General features: G+C 47.7%; 1 protein-coding gene across 1 annotated transcript in view; it reads left to right on the forward strand.

Annotated features, from left to right (window-relative positions):
- slc35f1 (solute carrier family 35 member F1) overlaps positions 1-23,054 on the forward strand; it is a 368,949-nt gene that overhangs the window by 340,416 nt on the left and 5,479 nt on the right. The window lies entirely within an intron of this gene.

The raw sequence follows: 23,054 nt of genomic DNA on the forward strand, positions 1-23,054 counted from the left end.
TGATCTTTTGGAACCAATGAACCTTTTTAAGAAACAGACGCAGTTTTAGAGTCGGTGTAAATGACGTGTGCGTCAGTGGCAGCGAAGCATTACAGCAGGACAGAACATGTACAGAAAAAAGGTTCATCTATGAGTGAGTAGGTGTGTCCAAACCTTTCACTGGTACTATACATGAATTTTGTTAATATGTCTCATTACTCCACAGCAGTGTTGAATTCTTGAATCTGATTGGTCAAATTTTCTATCATTTTCTATCACAGTAGCTCTGACATGAGCACATGGGTTTATATTAATGCCTGTTATTGTTTCTATGGAAACAGCTCCTTCTCAGGAACTTGACCCTCCATGAAATCTACAGCTGACCTCTGTCATCAACAAGGTGTTTCCACCCACAGAACTGTCACTCACTTGGTGTTTTTTGTTTTTTGCACCATTCTGTCTGTGTAAACCCTAGAGACTGTTGTGTGTGAAAACCCTAGGAAGTCAGAGGAAAATAGCCAGCAGACAGATTTAAAAAAAAAAGTATTATTTCTCAGAGAAAAATATCTAAACACCGACATTTTCTTGAAGGAGTCTCCAGTGTCAGTGCTTTGTAACATCCAGTAAGGTTTCTGAAAAAGGAAAAGGGGGGAAAAGGAGTGTCTTTAGGACAGGTTTCTTGGTAAAGTATTTTAATAATAATAATAATCTGTCCCTCTGAGTTACATGTTGGTCCTGGGATTGAGATGCTGGCCTCTTCTGCCCCTCGGACCTGCTTGATCCATCATGGTGCCCTGTGTCTGGTCGGAGTTTTATCGCATCGCTCCTGTGAAGGACGGCCCCATGAGGATAGTTGAGGGTTATACCTGGAGGATGCTCTTGACTCTTACAGTAATGCTTTTATGGCTGAGGACTACAGTTGTCTTGCTACCTTTAGGACTGCAGTTATCATGAATCAGTTTTGCACTCAAGTTTCCATCAATGAAGAGTTATAACATCAACGAAACTGTCCTCATGTTAAAACTGTTAATATTATAGTCAGGCTGTCTGTTGTTGCCCAAATGAGGATGGGTTCCCTTTTGAGTCTGGTTCCTCTCGAGGTTTCTTCCTCATGTCGTCTGAGGGAGTTTTTCCTTGCCACCGTCGCCACAGGCTTGCTCATTGGGGATAGATTAGGGATAAAATTAGCTCATGTTTTAAGTTGTTCAAATTCTGTAAAGCTGCTTTGCGACAATGTTTATTGTTAAAAGCGCTATACAAATAAACTTGACTTGACTTATTAATAATAATAATAATAATAATAATAATAATAATAATACACAGACGACCACCCATTTACAAATTTGATCAACCAGTGGTGGGATGGAGATGCCCTCACGGCTGACCACGCATCAGTTGGAACGATGTCGTTCATCAAGACCTCCAGCAGATCAATTTGAGGCTGGAAGACATCCCGACACTCAGCCAAGACCGTGAGAGATGGTGGAGTTCGGTAAGATGGGTGGGCTCAATGCCATGCTGGCATGAGGTTTAGAAGAAGGAAGAGGGAGAAGAAGAAGCGGCACAGTGGTGTAGTGGTTAGCACTGTCGCCTTACAGCAAGAAGGTTCTGGGTTTGAGCCCAATGGCCGAGGGGGGCCTTTCTGTGTGGAGTTTGCATGTTCTCACCGTGACTGTGTGGGTTTCCTCCGGGTGCTCTGGTTTCCGCCACAGTCTAAAGACATGCAGGTTAGGCTAATTGGTGGCTCTAAATTGACTGTGAATGGTTGGTTGTCTCTATGTATCGGCCCTGTGACGACCTGGCGACTTGTCCAGGGTGTATCCCTGCCTCTCACCCATAGTCAGCTGGGATAGGCTCCAGCTTGGCCATGACTCTGCACAGGCTAAGCGGTTATAGATAATGGATGGATAATAATAATAGTACTTCCGTAGAGAGAAAAAATTGAGGCTGGTGAAGGAATGACTGTTTATAGCTGCTATAAAGTAAGTTTTAGATTATAATTTTGGTAAATTGCTGCGGTATAAAAGGAGGGACAGCACATGTGGAGAGCTTGGGAATTAAGCTAAGAGAGATGAGACTGAGATGGTATGGGCACATCCTGAGAAGAGATGCAGAACACGTTGGAAGGAGAATGTTGAGGATGGAGCTGCCAGGCAAACGAAAACGAGGAAGGCCAAAGAGGAGATACATGGATGTGGTGAGAGAGGACATGAAAGTGGCAGGTGTGGTAGAGAAGGATGCGGAAGACAGGGAGCAATGGAGACGAAAGATCCGCTGTGGCGACCCCTAATCGGGAGCAGCCAAAAGAAGAAGAAGAAGAAGCGGTATAAAAGGAACAAAAAAAAAATTGTTATATGCTTTTATTGGAAAATAATCAGCTTTTGGATGGTAACACTAATGTTGTAGTACTTGAGACCAGCCTCAAGGCCACTTTTTGAAGGTTTTAGTCTTGTCTTGGAATTGACCGTATTTTTACTCAGTCTTGTCAGACATAGAGGACTCAGGATTTTATTTCAAGACTGGTCAAGACCACAACTGTGGGGATTTCACTAAAAAAAATGACATCACTGTCCAGGTACATTTAGCTTTAATGTGTCTCAGGGATATAAAAAGACAAGTTGTTTTCGGCTACCAGAAATAATAAAGATCAGTAAAATCTGCTCAAATTAGTTCAGAACACAAAGAGCCTAATTAATGTTCTTTAAAACATCACTGGGGACCTTGTGTAAGCACCGATGTTTCAGTATCAGCCTTGATTAGCGTGCGGTGTGCAGGGACGCTGTAATAACTCTTCAGCCTATAAAGAAAGTATTCTCTTGAAAAATGACTACAGTGAATATTGCAGGATGATTTATGGCGAGACATTTTTATGGGTTATATTCACGTCCATATGCCTTATTGAAAATGGCTACATGTCCATTTTCCTTAAGCAGTTTTTTAATTGAAAAAATGGACAACACTTCTGTGGCTTGAAACAGACAGCCATTTAATCATTGCAGTGCTAGAATCTAGCAGAAGCTTGATAAATGTAAATTAATATTCTGACAAGCCATCAGCTTAAATGGAAATTATTCCTCTTCGCTAGTTATTGCATTTTCTCCACATCTTCTTTCTGTGCAACTGTAGAATGGAACAGAACAGGCACATAAAAGCTTTTCAGAGCAGAACCTGCTTTATTTGTGCCCTGTCATTGACATACACAGAAGTGAATGTCATCATGGACATGAATGTTCTGGCAATATTGCGCTTTCAAGGATTTCTTTGAACTCTTCCTTTACTGTGGCAGAATGATTGTACAACATACATCTTTGATAGAAAAAAAAATTATTTGATGTACAAGTTTTAATTTATTTGGGGTTTTCTGACATCAACACAGAATCAAAATTATACAGAGTCAAAAGTATACGTACACCCACTGAGATTATTAATTCATTGGTGCTGAAAGTTCCAAAATATCCTTTAACTTGCCAAGGCCAAGCCCTGTTAACTTCCTGTTAGTGATCATGACTGACGACAGCTGGTAGCTTCTCTGTGCACAACATAAAAAGGGTTTGTTTGACAGCACTCACTGGATTGATTGATCAACACATAGTACAATGAGAAAGTCCAAGGAGCTCAATGCAGAGCTGAGAAAGAGGATCATAGATTTACACACTCAGGAATTTCTCTTGGGGCCATTTCTAAACAACTGCAGATTCCACAACCATCCGTTCAAACAGTTGTACAGTGCTCAGCGTAAATGAGTACATCCCCTTTGAAAAGTAACATTTTAAACAATATCTCAATGAACACAAACAATTTCCAAAATGTTGACAAGACAAAGTTTAATATAACATCTGCTTAACTTATAACGTGAAAGTAAGGTTAATAATATAACTTAGATTACACATTTTTCAGTTTTACTCAAATTAGGGTGGTGCAAAAATGAGTACACCTCACAACAAAAACTACTACATCTAGTACTTTGCATGGCCTCCATGATTTTTAATCACGGCACCAAGTCTTCTAGGCATGGAATGAACAAGTTGGCGACATTTTGCAACATCAATCTTTTTCCATTCTTCAACAATGACCTCTTTTAGTAACTGGATGCTGGATGGAGAGCGATGCTCAACTTGTTTCTTCAGAATTCCCGAAAGAAAATTATTTCTTTTCACCACAAAGGTGAAGGCTACAAGATGATCAGCAAACCTTTACTTATCAGTCAGAATACTGTAGCAAAAGTGGTACAAAAATTTAAGAAAGATGGAACTGCAACCATCTCACAGAGACGTCCAGGTCGTCCACGGAAGTTAACACCTTGACAGGAGTGTCTTCTGATGAGAAGGGTTGAAGAAAATCAGCATGCAAGTTCGCTGCAGTTATCTAAAGAAGTAGAAAGCCAAACTGGGGTGACTATTTCCCATGACACAATACGGCATACACTGCAGAGGAATGGCATGAATGGATGCCGTCCATGAAAGAAGCCTCTCCTAAAGCCCAGGCACAAAAAAGCCTACCTAGAGTTTGCCAGGGCCCATGCTGACAAAGATGAAGACTACTGGGACTCTATACTCTGGAGTGATGAGACCAAGATATAAATGTTTTTGGAACTGATGGCTTCAAAACTGTATGGCGTCACAAAGCTAAGGAATACAAAGAAAAATGCATGGTGCCTACAGTGAAACATGGTGGTGGCAGTGTCCTTATGTGGGGCTGCATGAGTGCTGCTGGTGTCGGGGAGCTGCATTTCATTGATGGCATCATGAATTCACAGATGTATTGCTCTATACTGAAAGAGAAGATGCTACCATCACTCCGTGCCCTTTGTCGTCGTGCACGTTTCCAACATGACTAAACACACATCTAAGGCCACTGTTGGATTTCTGAAGAAGAACAGGGTGAAAGTGATTCAGTGGTCAAGTATGTCTCCTTATCTGAACCCAATCGAACACCTATGGGGAATTCTGAAGAGACAAGTTGAGCATCACTCTCCATCCAGCATCCAATCACTAAAAGAGGTCATTGTTGAAGAATGGAAAAAGATTGATGTTGCAAAATGTCGCCAACTTGTTCATTCCATGCCTAGAAGACTTGGTGCTGTCATTAAAAATCATGGAGGCCATACAAAGTACTAGATGTAGTAGTTTTTGTTGTGGGGTGTACTCATTTTTGCACCACCCTAATTTGAGTAAAACTGAAAAATGTGTAATCTAAGTTATATTATTAACCTTACTTTTTCCTGTTATAAGTTAAACAGATGTTATATTAAACTTTGCCTTGTCAACATTTTGGAAATTGTTTGTGTTCATTGAGATATTGTTTAAAATGCTACTTTTCAAAGGGGGTGCACTCATTTACGCTGAGCACTGTATGTAAGTACAAGTTATTGGGAGGTGTAGCCACTTTGACAAGCCACTTTGCTGGAAGAAGACCCAAACTGTCACCCTCAGCTGAGAGGAAATTGGTTCAAATGGTCATGAAAAACCCAGAAACCTCCAAGGCACAGGCCTGCCATGAACTGGAAGCTGCTGGAACACTGTGTACAGTCAAGCGTGGTTTATATCACCATGGATTGAGAGGCTGCTGTCCAAGAATCGACACCTTCAAGCTTAAATAAAGTTTGCAGCTCAAAGAAATCATTGAAAGCCCAATATTGCCGACATTCACGTCCCTGTATGTAAACTTCTGACTGTAAACAAATAAAGTGCCGCAGCTTTTTTAATGTTTTCTGTTTTCTTCAGTGAAGTGATTCATGCTGAGCTGTGAGAGTCTCGATGTTCACAATCATGATAAACCGTCTCACTATTAAAGCTCTCTGAATGGTCTAATTTTGCCAACAAATAGAAACCATAGCCTAATGGTTAGAGCAGCAGCTTTTGGACTAAAAAGTCACCAGTTCAATTCTCTGGACCAGTAGGAATGGCTGAAGTGCCTTTGAGCAAGGCACCTAATCCCTAACTGCTTCCCAGGCTACTCTGGGTATGTTGTATGTCGCTCTGGATAAGAATGCCTGCTAAATGCCTGTAATGTAGAAACAGGTTTCTGCAAATTTAATACTTGTACTAATTTGTGCCCAGAAGTGACTTTCAGGCTGCTGTATATCACATTGCAGGTGTAAAATTCATTCATTTGTACAAAACCTCTGTAGACACTGTTAGTCAGCCATAAATAAGACATACACATGCACGCACGCAGGATTTGAAATAGACTTTAAACACACCTGTTGTCTGTGATGAAGCTGTTTCATAATGAAACAAATTCAGCATCACCTACTTCTTCTTCTTCTTCTTTTTTTTTTGGTCATCCTACCACAGCATTAAATATTTACACCTTCATTATTGTGATCAGATTTCTATCCTGGTTATTATTCTGAGTTTCTTTTACAGCGTGTGCTGTAAAGTGTGAAACAGATCCGTCCCTCCTGACTGATAAAACCACATCATGGCCTCATTACACAGCCTAATGGCCAAAAATGGTGTTATAATCACGGCTTGTGCGCATGGATTCCATTTCTGAATGTCACGTGTCTGTTCCTCGGAGAACGATACGTGACCCTGATGTGACCCATTTCTAGATTGACACTTGAAATAGAACGATGTCTATAGAAGTTGTTATTGGGCTTCGCTGACAAGAATCTAGTTTAAAAGTGTGTATTGGGGCAACATTTTTGGAGAAAAATAGTACATATTTGTACTGCGTGATGAATTCTCGGAGTAGTTGAACTTTTTCCCAAGCCAAAATCTGTTGTACCTTGACAGATGCTTTATTTGTCAGCGTATACCGTACATTACAGATCTGCTTTAATTTGGAAGGTTAATTTACTTTGAGGCCTTGAGCAAGAAAAACCTTAAAGCAGGGGTTCATAAACTGTTTTGTCAGTTGAATCCCTTCAACTTAAATGATTTGCCTCAAATTATTTACCCGCGGAGATGTTAAGCAGGTAAATGTTAAGTAAATCTTTTGCTTGTTGTACAAGTTTGTTTCATCTCATCTCATCTCATTATCTCTAGCCGCTTTATCCTGTTCTACAGGTTCGCAGGCAAGCTGGAGCCTATCCCAGCTGACTACGGGCGAAAGGCAGGGTACACCCTGGACAAGTCGCCAGGTCATCACAGGGCTGACACATAGACACAGACAACCATTCACACTCACATTCACACCTACGGTCAATTTAGAGTCACCAGTTAACCTAACCTGCATGTCTTTGGACTGTGGGGGAAACCGGAGCACCCGGAGGAAACCCACGCGGACACAGGGAGAACATGCAAACTCCACACAGAAAGGCCCTCGCCGGCCACAGGGCTCGAACCCAGACCTTCTTGCTGTGAGGCGACAGCTACACTACAACACCGTGCCGCCTGTTTGTTTCATTCAATTAAAATTTTATTTCCAAAATGTCTTTTTAAGAACGCTAACTTCATACTTTTGTTAGAAAGTTGCTTCAAACATCACACACTTGGGAAAGGGTTTGGCTTTGTCACGGTCCGTGAACATGAATCCAAGTTTTCAATATTCCTTGCTGTACTTGCAGAACTTTTTCCCATTTGGAGCTAGGATCTTCATTCTCTTGTGATTTTCTTTTACTGCAACATGTCTGTCCATTTCAAGTGATTTTAAAGACTGAAGATGACACTGTTAGACATAAGGACTGTGTAGCTTTCCCTAGGTGTGGGTGGAGCACAGAGGACGGCAGGACAGAGATCAGGTCCAACAAACAGTTTTATTGTTCCACTTTTCAGGGAACACAATAGCTTTCACGCAGACACACGCACACACACACATCAGGTGTCTGGTTCGGGGGAGATCCCCTCTGCTCTCGCTCTCCCTCCCTAAATAGGGCGCGGTCCCTGGGAAGACACACAAACACAGGTTAATTGCTCTCAGGTGAAGTGAATCTGCCACTTACCTTCCCTGACTCCGCCCTCCTGTCACAGACCGGTGCTCGACCACGCCCCCGCTGCCACATACCCCCACCGCCCGACTCAGGCCGGGCAGCCGTCCGGCCCGCAGCCGACTCCCCCCCCCCCCTTGACGGGAGAGGAAGTCCGCCACGATCATCTGCGCCCCCGGCCTGTGGACCACCTTGAAATTAAAGGGTTGGAGCGCCAGATACCAACGGGTGATCCGCGCGTTGGCATCTTTCATGCGGTGGAGCCACTGGAGGGGCGCGTGGTCCGAACAGAGGGTGAAAGAGCGCCCCAGCAGGTAGTACCGGAGGGCGAGGACCGCCCATTTGATCGCCAGGCACTCCTTCTCAATCGTGCTGTAGCGCCCCTCACGCACTGACAGCTTCCGGCTGATGTATAGGACCGGGCGATCCTCCCCCTCCACCTGCTGGGACAAAACGGCCCCCAGCCCTCTGTCCGACGCATCTGTCTGTAACATAAAAGGGAGAGAGAAGTCAGGGGAGTGTAAAAGTGGCCCCCCACACAGTGCAGCCTTTACCTCAGAGAAAGCCCGCTGGCACTGCTCCGTCCACTGGACCGGATCTGGCGCCCCCTTTTTAGTGAGGTCAGTCAGCGGGCTGGTGACGTCCGAATAATTAGGTATAAACCTACGATAGTAGCCAGCCAGCCCCAGGAACTGTCTCACCCCCTTTTTGGTCTTGGGCCTCGGGCAGGCCGCAATCGCTGCTGTCTTATTAATTTGGGGACGCACCTGCCCGTTGCCCAAGTGGAAGCCCAGATACCGTACTTCCACCCGCCCAATCGCACACTTCTTTGGGTTGGCCGTGAGTCCCGCCCGTCTCAGCGACCTAAGGACGGCCCTCAGGTGTTGCAGGTGCCGCTGCCAGTCGTTACTATAAACGATAATGTCGTCCAGGTAGGCGGCCGCATAGGTGGCGTGGGGCCGGAGGACCCGGTCCATCAGCCGCTGAAACGTAGCGGGCGCCCCAAACAGCCCAAACGGAAGTGTGACGAACTGGTGTAAGCCGAACGGTGTGGAAAAGGCCGTTTTCTCCCGGGATAATGGAGTCAAGGGGATCTGCCAATATCCCTTCGTTAAATCCAGTGTCGAGTAAAAGCGAGCCGTGCCTAGTCGATCGAGCAGCTCATCAATACGAGGCATTGGGTACGCGTCGAATTTAGACACCGCGTTGACTTTTCTATAGTCCACACAGAACCGGACCGAGCCGTCGGCCTTGGGAACCAAGACCACCGGGCTGCTCCAGTCGCTGTGGGACTCCTCGACGATGCCCATTTCGAGCATGGCCTGAAGTTCTTCCCGAACCACCTTTTTTTTGTGTTCGGGTAGTCTATAAGGGCGGCTACGCACTACCACCCCCGGGGGTGTCTCTATGTGGTGTTCTATGAGGTTAGTGCGACCGGGCAGGGGCGAGAACACATCCGAAAACTCGGCCTGCAACTGGGCGACCTCCGTGAGTTGGGTCGGGGAGAGGTGGTCTCCACAGGGGACCGGAGAGGTACGTGATGCCAAATTCCCTTTTTGAACCTCCGGCCCCAGCTCCGCCTTCTCTGGAACTACCGACACCAACGCCACGGGGACCTCCTCGTTCCAGAGTTTGAGCAGATTGAGGTGGTAAATCTGTAGCGCCCCACCCCTGTCTGTTCGCCTCACCTCATAGTCGACATCCCCGACTCGCCGTGTGACCTCAAAGGGTCCTTGCCACTTGGCGATTAATTTGGAGCTCGACGTGGGCAAGAGTACGAGTACTTTATCTCCCGGTGTAAACTCTCTAAGGCGCGTACCCTTGTTGTACAGGCGGGCTTGCCGTTCCTGGGCCTGCCGCAAATTCTCCTGAGTTAGGTGGGTGAGCGTGTGGAGTTTTGCGCGCAGGTCCATAACGTACTGAATTTCATTCTTACTTTGTGAAGGTCCCTCCTCCCAATTTTCCCGCAGCACGTCCAGGATGCCGCGCGGCTTACGCCCATATAATAATTCGAACGGGGAGAACCCCGTGGAGGCTTGAGGGACCTCTCGCACTGAGAACAGCAAGGGTTCGAGCCACTTATCCCAATTACGTGCGTCCTCACTTACGAATTTTTTAATGATATTTTTGAGGGTGCGGTTGAACCGTTCTACTAAACCGTCCGTTTGTGGGTGATATACACTGGTGCGGATCGGCTTAATCCCCAATAACCTATACAGTTCGCGTAGTGTTCGTGACATAAACGTAGTGCCTTGATCAGTCAGAATCTCTTTCGGGATTCCAACTCGGGAGATGACGCGGAAGAGTGCCTCTGCAATACTGCGTGCTGAGATATTGCGCAGAGGCACTGCTTCCGGGTATCGCGTTGCATAGTCCACTAGAACTAATATAAAGCGGTACCCTCGTGCTGACCAATCTAATGGCCCGACGAGATCCATCCCAATTCTTTCAAACGGGGTCTCGATTAACGGTAGAGGGCGCAATGGCGCTTTTGGAATGGCCGCTGGATTTACTAACTGGCATTCGCGGCATGCCGTACACCACCTACGGACATCGCCGTGAATCCCTGGCCAATAGAATCGGGCCATTATTCGGGCTAGTGTTTTATCCTGCCCTAAGTGTCCAGCCATGGGATTAAAGTGAGCCGCCTGGAATACCAATTCCCGGCGGCTCTTTGGAATCAAAAGCTGCGTGACTCGCTCTTTAGTTTGAGTGTCCTGCGTCACTCGGTATAACCTATCCTTCATAATCGTGAAGTAGGGGAAGGACGGGGTGGCGTTCGGCGGGAGCGTTTGACCATCGATTACTCTCACTTGGTCAAACGCATGCCGCAGAGTCTCGTCTCGCGACTGCTCTAATGGGAAATCCGCGAGGGATTCCCCAATAGAGAGAGGAGGAGCCGGTGGCTCCTCACCCTGACGCGGAGATGACGTAGACGGCTCCGCGACAGCTGCTCCCGCCAAAACGACACCGGGACCTCCCCCTGTCAACTGGCAGGACCCACTCTCTACTAGGCGCGTCATTAAACCCCGAAATCCCGGCCAATCAGTCCCCAAAATTAACGAGTGGGTAAGGCGAGGATTAACCGCCGCCTTCACTATAAATTTTTCCCCTCTGAAAATAATATGGACCGACACCAAAGGGTAGCTGTGAATATCCCCGTGCACACACAAAACCTTCACCCCTTGTGCTCCCCCCAATGCCTCATTTTGAACCAGGCTTTGGCGAATTGAGGTCTGATTACAACCAGAATCCACCAATGCCTGATATGTAGCCCCTTGGATACTCACCGGTATGCGATACGCTCCGGCCCGATCGAGGGCGGCCTCTGGCACGTCGGGGATCCGAACCACCGCGCCCACTTCCATTGCTGTGCACTGCTGTTGAAGGTGGTCCGGTTCCCCGCAGCGCCAGCAAACCGGCCCGGGCTTCCCCTCTGCACCGGTGCTCTGGGGCTCACTCACCTGAGGTGGGGGAGAGACAGACACAGAAGGGAGACACGGGAGGGCACCGCGGGTGCGGCGGGCCGGCAGGGGTGGTGCCGGCCCCCGCCTCCGCGGTGGGGGAATGGGGCGAGGACGGGACACAGAAGGAGGGGAGAGAGAGAGAGAAAGAGAAGAGGAGAGAAGAGATGTCGACATCCGCTGTCCTGCCGCCGAGACAGCTGCCAGATGATCCTCCGCCAGCTCGACTGCCTGATCCAGCGACGCCGGGCGGTGGCACTGGACCCACTCCGCGGCTCCTGCTGGTAAGCGGGCGATGAACTGTTCCAGTACCACCTGATCGACGATTCCCTCGGCGTCGCGATCTTCGGCCCTCAGCCACCGCCAGCAGGCGTCCCGGAGCTGCTGGCCGAACGCGAACGGGCTGCCGACTTCCTCCATCCGCAGCGCGCGGAAGCGCTGGCGCTGCTGCTCCGGCGTGCGCCCCACGCGCTGAAGGACAGCCCGGCGAAGGTCGGCGTAGGCCAGCCGGCGATCGGCGGGGAGCTGTAGTGCAGCCAGCTGCGCCTCTCCTGTCAGGAGGGGGAGGAGGCGCGCTGCGCGCTGCTCCATCGGCCACCCCGAGGCTTCAGCGACCTGCTCGAATAACGTGAAGAAAGCCTCGGGGTCATCCTGCGGGCCCATCTTAGTTAAGGTGAGGGGAGACGGGCCCGCGGCCGGAGCGCTGGTGGGCCCCGCCGACGCGAGGAGACGCCGGAACGCCTTGCGATCTTCTTGCTGGGCCAGCACCAGGGCATCGAAGCGCCGCTCTTGTTCCTTTCGGAGTGTGACGAGCGCCTGGTGCTGGCTTTGCTGAGCCGTGGCGAGGGCGTGGACCAGGTCGGTGAACGGGGAGGATTCCATGGGGCTGCTGGGTTGGTGCTCCATTTCTCCCGGGTTTCGGCACCACTGTAGCTTTCCCTAGGTGTGGGTGGAGCACAGAGGATGGCAGGACAGAGATCAGGTCCAACAAACAGTTTTATTGTTCCACTTTTCAGGGAACACAATAGCTTTCACGCAGACACACGCACACACACACATCAGGTGTCTGGTTCGGGGGAGATCCCCTCTGCTCTCGCTCTCCCTCCCTAAATAGGGCGCGGTCCCTGGGAAGACACACAAACACAGGTTAATTGCTCTCAGGTGAAGTGAATCTGCCACTTACCTTCCCTGACTCCGCCCTCCTGTCACAGACCGGTGCTCGACCACGCCCCCGCTGCCACAGACTGATTTACAGCTGTGGTCAGAAGTTTACATACAGTGACATGAATGTCATCTTGGATATGAACGTCATGGCAATATTTGGGCTTTCAATGATTTCTCTGAACTGTTTTTTTTTCGGTGTATATATATACAGTACACACACACACACTATATATATATATATATGTTGGAATTAGAGCAAGAGGGTGGAGCACAGAAGTATGGCAGGCCAGAACTGAGTTCCAAAAAACCTCTTTATTTGCACTTTTCAGTGTCTACACTCTCCCAGCCACACACGCACGCACACACACAAGTCGTCTGGTTGGGGAGAGAGCTCCCTTCCTCTGCTCTCTCTCTCCTTTTATAGGGCGCGGTCACTGGGGAAGACACACAAACACAGGTTAACTAACATCAGGTGTAGTGTTTCTGCCACTTACTTTCCCTGACTCCGCCCTCCGTTCACAGACCGACGCTTGACCACGCCCCCGCTGCCACATACCCCCACCGCCCGACTCAGGCCGGGGAGCCGTCTGGCCTGCAGCTGACTCCCCCCCACCCACCCACCTTGACGGGAGAGGAAATCCGCCACAACCATCTGCACCCCAGGCCTGTGGATCACCTTGAACTTAAATGGCTGGAGTGCCAGATACCAACGGGTGATCCGCGCATTGGCATCCTTCATGCGGTGGAGCCACTGGAGTGGTGCGTGGTCCGAACAGAGGGTGAAAGGGCGTCCCAGTAGGTAGTAGCAGAGGGCGAGGACCATCCACTTGATGGCAAGGCACTCCTTCTCTATAGTGCTGTAGCGGCCCTCATGAACCGACAGCTTCCTGCTGATGTACAGCACTGGACAATCCTCCCCCTCCACCTCCTGGGACAGAACAGCCCCCAGCCCCCTGTCTGACGTGTCTGTCTGCAAAACAAAGGGGAGAGTGAAGTCAGGGGAGTGTAACAGTGACCCCCCATACAGTGCAGCCTTTACCTCAGAGAAAGCCCACTGGCATTGCTCCGTCCACTGGACCAGATCTGGTGCCCCCTTTTTAGTGAGATCAGTCAGCGGGCTGGTGACGTCTGAATAATTAGGTATAAACCTACGATAGTAGCCAGCCAGCCCCAGGAACTGTCTCACCCCCTTTTTGGTCTTGGGCCTTGGGCAGGGCACAATCGCTGCTGTCTTATTACTTTGGGGACACACCTGCCCATTGCCCAAGTGGAAGCCCAGATACCATACTTCCACCTGCCCAATCGCACACTTCTTCGGGTTGGCTGTGAGACCCGCTCGCCTCAGCGACCTAAGGACGGCCCTTAGGTGTTGTAAATGCCGCGGCCAGTCATTACTATAGATTATAATATCATCCAGGTATGCAGCCGCATAGGTGGTGTGGGGGCAGAGGACCCTATCCATAAGCCGCTGGAACGTAGCAGGCGCCCCAAACAGCCCAAAAGGGAGTGTGACAAACTGGTGTAAGCCAAACGGTGTGGAAAAGGACATTTTCTCTTGGGATAATGGAGTCAAGGGGATCTGCCAATATCCCCTTGTCAAATCCAGTGTCGAATAAAAACGAGCCGTGCCTAGTCGATCAAGCAACTCGTCAATACGAGGCATTGGGTACGCATCGAATTTAGACACCGCGTTGACTTTTCTATAGTCCACACAGAACCGGACCGACCCGTCGGCCTTGGGAACCAAGACCACCGGGCTGCTCCAGTCACTGTGGGACTCCTCAACGATGCCCATGTCGAGCATGGCCTCGAGTTCTTCCCGAACCACCTTTTTCTTGTGGTCGGGCAGCCTGTAAGGGCGGCTGCGCACTACCACCCCCGGGGGCGTCTCAATGTGGTGTTCTATGAAGCGGGTGCAGCTGGGCAGGGGTGAGAACACGTCCGAAAATTTGGCTTGCAACTGGGCAACTTCCTTGAGTTGGGTCGAGGAGAGGTGGTCTCCACAGGGGACCAGAGTGGTAAGCGATGCCAATGTTCCCCTTTGAACCTCCGGCCCCAGCTCTGCCTTCTCTGGAACCAACGACACCAATGCCACGGGGACCTCCTCCTTCCAAAATTTTAACAGATTGAGGTGGTAAATCTGTAACGCCCCGCCCCTGTCCATTCGCCTCACCTCATAGTCGACATCCCCGACTCGCCGTGTGACCTCAAAGGGTCCTTGCCACTTGGCAGTCAATTTGGAGCTCGACGTGGGCAACAGCATGAGCACTTTATCTCCCGGTGCGAACTCCCTAAGGTGCGTGCCCCTGTCGTACAGGTGGATTTGCTGTTCTTGGGCCTGCCGCAAATTCTCCTGGGTTAGATGTGTGAGTGTGTGGAGTTTTGCGTGCAGGTCGATAACGTATTGAATTTCATTTTTGCTCGTTGAAGGTCCCTCCTCCCAATTTTCCCGCAGTACATCTAGGATGCCCCGTGGCTTACGCCCATATAATAATTCGAATGGGGAGAACCCTGTGGAGGCTTGTGGGACCTCTCGCACTGCGAATAGCAGGGGCTCGAGCCATTTATCCCAGTTATGTGCGTCCTCACTTACAAACTTTTTAATTATGGTTTTGAGTGTGCAATTAAACCGTTCGACTAAGCCGTCCGTTTGTGGGTGATAAACGCTGGTGCGGATCGGCTTAATTCCCAGTAACCCATACAGTTCACACAGTGTGCGTGACATAAACGTAGTGCCTTGATCAGTCAGAATCTCTTTGGGGATTCCAACTCGGGAGATGACATGGAAGAGTGCTTCTGCAATACTACATGCTGAGATATTGCGAAGAGGCACTGCTTCCGGATATCGTGTTGCATAGTCCACCAGAACTAAAATAAAGTGATATCCTTGTGTTGACCGCTCTAATGGCCCGACGAGATCCATCCCAATTCTTTCGAATGGGGTCTCGAATAATGGCAGAGGGTGCAAAGGCGTTTTTGGAATGGCCGCGGGATTCATTAACTGGCATTCGCGGCACGCCGTACACCACCTACGGACATCGCCGCGAATCCTTGGCCAATAGAACCGGGCCATTATTCGGGCTAGTGTCTTATCCTGCCCCAAGTGTCCAGCCATGGGATTAAAGTGAGCCGCCTGGAATACCAATTCCCGGTGGCTCTTTGGGATCAAAAGCTGTGTGATCGGCTCCTTAGTCTGAGTGTCCTGCGTCACTCGGTATAATCTGTCCTTCCTAATGGAAAAATAGGGGAAGGACGGGGTGGCGTGTTTGACCATCGATTACTCTCACTTGGTCAAACGCATGCCACAGAGTCTTGTCTCGCGACTGCTCTAACGTGAAATCCGTGAAGGATTCCCCAAGAGAGGGAGGAGGAGCCTGCTGCTCCTCACTCTGACGTGGGGATGCTGTAGACAGCTCTGTGACAGCTGCTCCCGCCAATGCCACACCGGGACCTCCCCCTGCTGAACTATGGCAGGCCCCACTCTTCACTAAATGAGTCATTAATTCCCGAAATCCCAGCCAATCAGTCCCCAAAATTATCGAGTAGGTAAGGCGAGGATTAACTGCTGCCTTTACACTAAATTTCTCCCCTCAAAATAGAATGTGGACCGACACTAAAGGGTAGTTGTGAACATCCCTGTGCACACACAACACCTTCACCAATTGTGCTCTCCCCAATGCCTCATCTTGCACCAGGCTTTGGTGGATTGAGGTCTGATTACAGCCGGAGTCCACCAAAGCCTGATACGTATCCCCTTGGATACTCACCGGTATGCGATATGCTCCGGCCTGATCGAGGGCGGTCCCTGGCACATCGGGGATCCAGACCACCATGCCCACCTCCATTGCCGAGCACTGATGCCGGAGGTGCCCTGGCTCCCCGCAGCGCCAGCAAACCGGCCCAGGCTCTCTCTCTGCACCGGCGTTCTGGAGCTCACTCACCTGAGGGGGGGGAGAGACAGACACAGAAGTGGGAAACGGGAGGGCACCACGGGTGCGGTGGGCCGGCTGGAGTGGAGCCGGCCCCCGCCTCCGTGGTGGGGGAACTGGGCGAGGACGAGGAACAGAAGGGGAGGGGGAGAGAGAGGAGAGGGTAGAAGAGGAGACATGCTGTCCTGCTGTCAGAACAGCCGCCAAATTGTCCTCCACCAGCTCGATGGCCTGATCCAGCGACGCCAGGCGATGGCACTGGACCCACTCTGCGGTTCCTTCGGGAAGTTGAGCAATGAACTGTTCCAGTACCACCAGATCGATGATTCCCTCGGCGTCGCGGTTGTCAGCTCTCAGCCACCGCCGGCAGGCATCCCGGAGTTGCTGGCCAAACGTGAACAGCCGGCCGACCTCCTCTAGGCGCAGAGCGTGGAAGTGCTGTCGTTGTTGTTCCGGGGTGCACCCCACACGCTGGAGGACGGCCCGGCGGAGGTCTGCGTAGACCAGCCGGCTGTCGGCGGGGAGCTGTAGCGCAGCCAGCTGCACCTCGCCCGTTAGCAGGGGGAGGAGGCGTGCCGTGTGCTGTTCCACCAGCCAGCCCCAGGCCTCTGCTGCCTGCTCAAAGAGCGCGAGGAAGGACTCGGGGTCGTCGTGCGGGCCCATCTTCGTTAGGGTGAGGTGGGGAGGGCCCGTGGCAGTGGAGGTGGTGGACCCTGCCGACGCGAGGAGGTGCCGGAACCCCTGACGAAGGACCAGGGCCTCTAACCTTTGCTCCTGCGGCAACCAGCGCCTGGTGCTGGCTCTGTTGGGCCGTGGCGAGGGCATGGATCAGGTCCTTAAAGGGGGAGGACTGCATAGGGCTGTTTTCCTCTGTGCTCCGGGTCCCGGGTTTCGGCACCACTGTAGGAATTAGAGCGGGTGGGTGGAGCACAGAAGTATGGCAGACCAGAACTGAGTTCCAAAAAAACTCTTTATTTGCACTTTTCATTGTCTACTTTACACTCTCCCAGCCACACACGCACGCACACACACAAGTCGTCTGGTTGGGGAGAGAGCTCCCTTCCACTGCTCTCTCTCTCCTTTTATAGGGCACGGTCACTGGGGAAGACACACAAACACAGGTTAACTAACATCAGGTGTAGTGATTCTGCCACTTACCTTTCCTGACTCCGCCCTCCATTCACAGACCGACGCTTGACCATGCCCCCGCTGCCACTATATATACAGTGGTGCTTGAAAGTTTGTGAACCCTTTAGAATTTGCTACATTTTTGCATAAATATGACCTAAAACATCATCAGATTTTCACACAAGTCCTAAAAGTAGATAAAGAGAACCCAGTTAAACAAATGAGACAAAAATATTATACTTGGTCATTTATTTATTGAGGAAAATGATACAATATTACATATCTGTGAGTGGCAAAAGTATGTGAACCTCTAGGATTAGCAGTTAATTTGAAGGTGAAATTAGAGTCAGGTGTTTTCAATCAATGGGATGACAATCAGGTGTGAGTGGGCACCCTGTTTTATTTAAAGAACAGAGATCTATCAAAGTCTGATCTTCACAACACATGTTTGTGGAAGTGTATCATGGCATGAACAAAGGAGATTTCTGAGGACCTCAGAAAAAGCATTGTTGATGCTCATCAGACTGGAAAAGGTTACAAAACCATCTCTAAAGAGTTTGGACTCCACCAATCCACAGTCAGACAGATTGCGTATAAATGGAGGAAATTCAAGACCATTGTTACCCTCTCCAGAAGTGGTCGACCAACAAAGATCACTCCAAAAGCAAGGCGTGTAATAGTCGGCGAGGTCACAAAGGACCCCAGGGTAACTTCTAAGCAACTTAAGGCCTCTCTCACATTGGCTAATGTTAATGTTCATGAGTCCACCATCAGGAGAACACTGAACAACAATGGTGTGCATGTCAGGGTTGCAAAGAGAAAGCCACTGCTCTGCAAAAAGAACATTGCTGCTCATCTGCAGTTTGCTAAAGATCACGTGGACAAGCCAGAAGGCTGTTGGGAAAATGTTTTGTGGACGGATAAGACTAAAATAGAACTTTTTGGTTTAAATGAGAAGTGTTATGTTTGGAGAAAGGAAAACACTGCATTCCAGCATACAAACCTTATCCCATTTGTGAAACATGGTGGTGGTAGTATCATGGTTTGGGCCTGTTTTGCTGCATCTGGGCCAGGATGGCTTGCCATCATTGATGGAACAATGAATTCTGAATTATACCAGCGAATTCTACAGGAAAATGTCAGGAAATCTGTCCATGAACTGAATCTTAAGAGAAGGTGGGTCATGCAGCAAGACAACGACCCTAAGCACACAAGTTGTTCTACCAAAGAATGGTTAAAGAAGAATAAAGTTAATGTTTTGGAATGGCCAAGTCCAAGTCCTGACCTTAATCCAATTGAAATGTTGTGGAAGGACCTGAAGCGAGCAGTTCATGTGAGGAAACCCACCAACATCCCAGAGTTGAAGGTGTTCTGTATGGAGGAATGGGCTAAAATTCATCCAAGCAGGTGTGCAGGACTGATCAACAGTTACCAGAAATGTTTAGTTGCAGTTATTGCTGCACAAGAGGATCACACCAGATACTGAAAGCAAAGGTTCACATACTTTTGCCACTCATAAATATGTAATATTGGGTCATTTTCCTCAATAAATAAATGACCAAGTATAATATTTTTGTCTCATTTGTTTAACTGGGTTCTCTTTATCTACTTTTTGGACTTGTGTGAAAATCTGATGTTGTTTTAGGTGATATTTATGCAGAAATATTGACAATTCTAAAGGGTTCACAAACTTTCAAGCACCACTGTATATATATATATATATATATATATATATATATATATATATATATAAAATGTGTGAATTTTATATATATATATATATATATATATATATATATATATATATATATATATATATATATATATAAAATTTAGTGCACAATTTTCTTTGGGTTTTCTGAAATCAACACAGGGTCAAAAGTATACATACAGGGTCAAAAATATACATACAGCCCACCTAATATTTGGGTAAAATGTCTCTTCGCAAGATTCAGCTTGACCAAACATTTTTTGTTTACCATGAACAAAGAACAGAAAAAATTCTGGCAGAATTCTGGTTGGATATTTCACAACTTTTCATGGTAGAATTGGTAGAGTTCAATTAAATTTGTTTTTTTTCTTGGCTTATAAGTCGAGTGACTTATAAGCACGGTCCATATATTTTCAATAGGGTTGGTTCGGATGGTCAGGAACAACCCAGGAACCACCATGGCACAGCCCTGCCATGAACTGGAAGCTGATGGATCACTGTGTACAGTTCAGTGAGTTTTATATCAGCATGGACTAAGAGTCTGCTATCCAGGAAATAACCCCCTGCTCCAAAATTGTCTCATATATAGGGTTGTTAGTCTGCTTTATCCTCTACAACCAGCGTGTTTGGGTTCATTGTCCTGTTGTGACTCCCAATCATATTCAAGTTTCCAATGGAAGGTTATGCTGAAGAATTCTGAGGTAGTCCTCCTTCTTCATTATTCCATCCACTTTGTGCAATGAACCAGTTCCACTGGCAGTAAAACAGCCCCAGAGCATGATGATTCTACCACCACCACCAGCTGGTACAGTGTCCCTCTGTACATGGTGGTCATTGTGGCCAAACAACTCAATCTTTGTCTCATGTGACCATACAGCAGAAGGCTTTTTCTTCGTCCATGTGGTCAGTTGCAAACTTTAGTTAAGCTCAAAGGTGCCAATTTTGGAGCAGGGGGTTATTTCCTGGATAGCAGACTCTTAGTCCATGCTGATATAAAACTCACTGAACTGTACACAGTGATCCATCAGCTTCCAGTTCATGGCAGGGCTGTGCCATGGTGGTTCCTGGGTTGTTCCTGACCATCCGAACCAATTTCCTTTCAGCTGAGGGTGACAGTTTGGGTTTTCTTGAAGCAAAGTGGCTTGGCAAAGTGACTACACTTCCCAGTAACTTACATACAATTGTTTGAACTGATCTTGGGATCTGCAGTTGTTTAGAAATGGCTCTAAGAGACATTCCTCAGTTGTGTACATCTGCGATCCTCTTTCTCAGATCTGCACTGAGCTCCTTGGACTTTCCCATTGTATTGTGTGTTGGTCAGTCCAATGAGTGCTGTAAATAAACCCTTTTTATGAAGGCACAGAGAAGCTACCAGCTGTAGTCAATCATGATCGCTAACAGGAAGTTAAGAGACCTCGGCCTTGGCAAGATAAAAGACATTTTGGAAGTTTCAGCACCTCTGAATTAATAATCTAAGTGAGCATGTGTAACATTTTGATCCTTTATGTATAGTTTTGAACCTGTGTTGATTTCAGAAAACCCAAAGAAAATTGTGCACTGAATATGTATATATTTTAAAGATGTATGCTGTTTCATTCTGCCACAGAAAAAGAACAGTTCAGAGAAATCACTGAAAGCCCAAATATTGCCATGACATTCATATCCAAGATGACATTCATGTCGCTGTATGTAAACTTCTGACCACAACTGTAGCTCACTAGCACTAATTTACATTTAACTCCTTTGTTAAGAAATACAGTATTATCTCGTCAACTTCTATTACTTTTTACTTCTCTGATTACAATAATGTGCTACGGTATACGGTTTAACTTGTAAACATATACAACTGAGCGTGTCACTAACATTTCCATCACAGCCTCACAAAACCCCTGCAATGCCACCATGAACCCCTGGCTGGAAAACCCTGCCTGCAAGGAACGTTCTGGCATGTTGAATCACATTTTGAATAGGTTTGAAACTTTCCCAGGAACTCCACCTTCGCCTGTGACTATGTCTGGTTTCTCTGGGATATATACACTCACCGGCCACTTTAATAGGAACTTGTTCTTGATTCTAAGATTCCTGTTCTTGGCTGCAGGAGTGGAACCAAATGTGGTCTTCTGCTCTTGCATCCTGAGATGCTTTTCTGCTCACCACGGTTGTAAAAAGTTGCTGTGAGTTACTATATCCTTCCTGGCCAAAAAGCTCGAACCAATCTGTCCATTTTCCTCTGACCTCTCTTATCAGCAAGACGTTTGTTTCCACCCACAGAACTGTCACTCACTCAACTTCAGTGTTTTTTGTTTTTCTCACCATTCTGTGTAAACTCTAGAGACTGTTGTTAGTGAAAACCCCAGGAGATCAGCAGGTTCTGAAATACTCAAACCAACACCCATGCCACAGTGAAAGAAAGTCACACTCTGAGATCACAATTTTTCCCATTCTGATGTTTGAAGTGAACATGAACTGAAGCTCTTGATTTATATCTGCATGATTTAATGCATTGTGCTGCTGTCAAGGGATTGGCTGATTAGAGAACCGCATAAAACAGTGCACACATGCAAACTCCTCACCTTTCGGCGAAATTCGCCGTTTTGGTCCCAAAATAGGTCACTTGTGTGAATCGTGTAGATCCGAAGAGTTTTTTTTTTTTTTTTTTTTTTTTTGGGGGGGTAGGCAGGCTACAACGCTATTGTTGCCAAACATTTCACTTACAAGGTTACAGCCAATCAAGATAAACAGTTACTAACACGCTTCTTTTCCATTGGCGTTCTGATCAGCTGGTGCACAACCCACTGCTGGTTGCCAGTCCTCGCTTATGAATATTCCACAGATTCACACCGCAAAGTCACCTTTTTATAGAGAGATCTGGCAATCTCATCTCGCGACTGAATCTGAATACCAATGGAACAGTTTCCAGCGCGCTCGGGGGTGAATAACCATGGGCGGACCTACCGGGGTGGCATATGCCACTCTAAAAGAAAGCCTTGCCACCCCTGCTGCTACCCCAGTTGGCAGCGACGAATTCAAAGAAAAATTACGGCCAATTTGACATTTACGTGCGCGAATTTCCAATGTCTGACTGTGGCGAATGCAGCACGAGATAACTCCAGAGATTGGTTGTTTTGGAAAATTGAGAGGCGCGAAGCGAGGGAGCCAGGAGTCGCGAGGAAAGGAGACACGGGAGGAAAGGGGTAAAAGCTGATTAACTATCTATCAAAAAATGAAATTATAATGAATGAACAGTGCTAGCATAGTTGCGATGCTGATTTTGAGAGGATAAAAATCAGGTTGGAGAAGGTTATTTAGCTAACTATACATGTAAGGCAAAAAAAAAGCGTGTTTCCGGTAACCCGACCGATCGAGAATTTCCGCGTCGAAATTGCCGACCGTAAAGTTTTTATTACAAATTTCCCTCGATATTTTAGTGTAAGTGGCGTTAGTTTGTCATAATTTTTTGTTTCAACGCATTCAAGTTGTGAAAGAAACGATAAAAAGTAAAATGTTTTGCCACTTCTATCAGCCCTCCTGGCTGTAATGCAAATTGCTTCCTCTTCAGTATACAAGTGCACTTCCATGGCAAGGAAAAACACTACATTTTGCCACCTATGTAGTCCCCTATTTATACAAATAGGAGTCATTCAGGATTCAGCCATGTTTTTGCTCCGTGTTTTTGCTCGACCCAAGTTCTACAGTAGGCTAGGCGAGGCCGGCTGCTTTTAATGGAAGTAGCCTAGCCTAGGACGTTAAACCATATTTTCACGTTATTTCTTGATAAGGTGTTTTCACATTATCACATGAAAATA

Source organism: Neoarius graeffei, chromosome 3 (assembly GCF_027579695.1).
Source record: "Neoarius graeffei isolate fNeoGra1 chromosome 3, fNeoGra1.pri, whole genome shotgun sequence".
Taxonomy (NCBI): domain Eukaryota; kingdom Metazoa; phylum Chordata; class Actinopteri; order Siluriformes; family Ariidae; genus Neoarius; species Neoarius graeffei.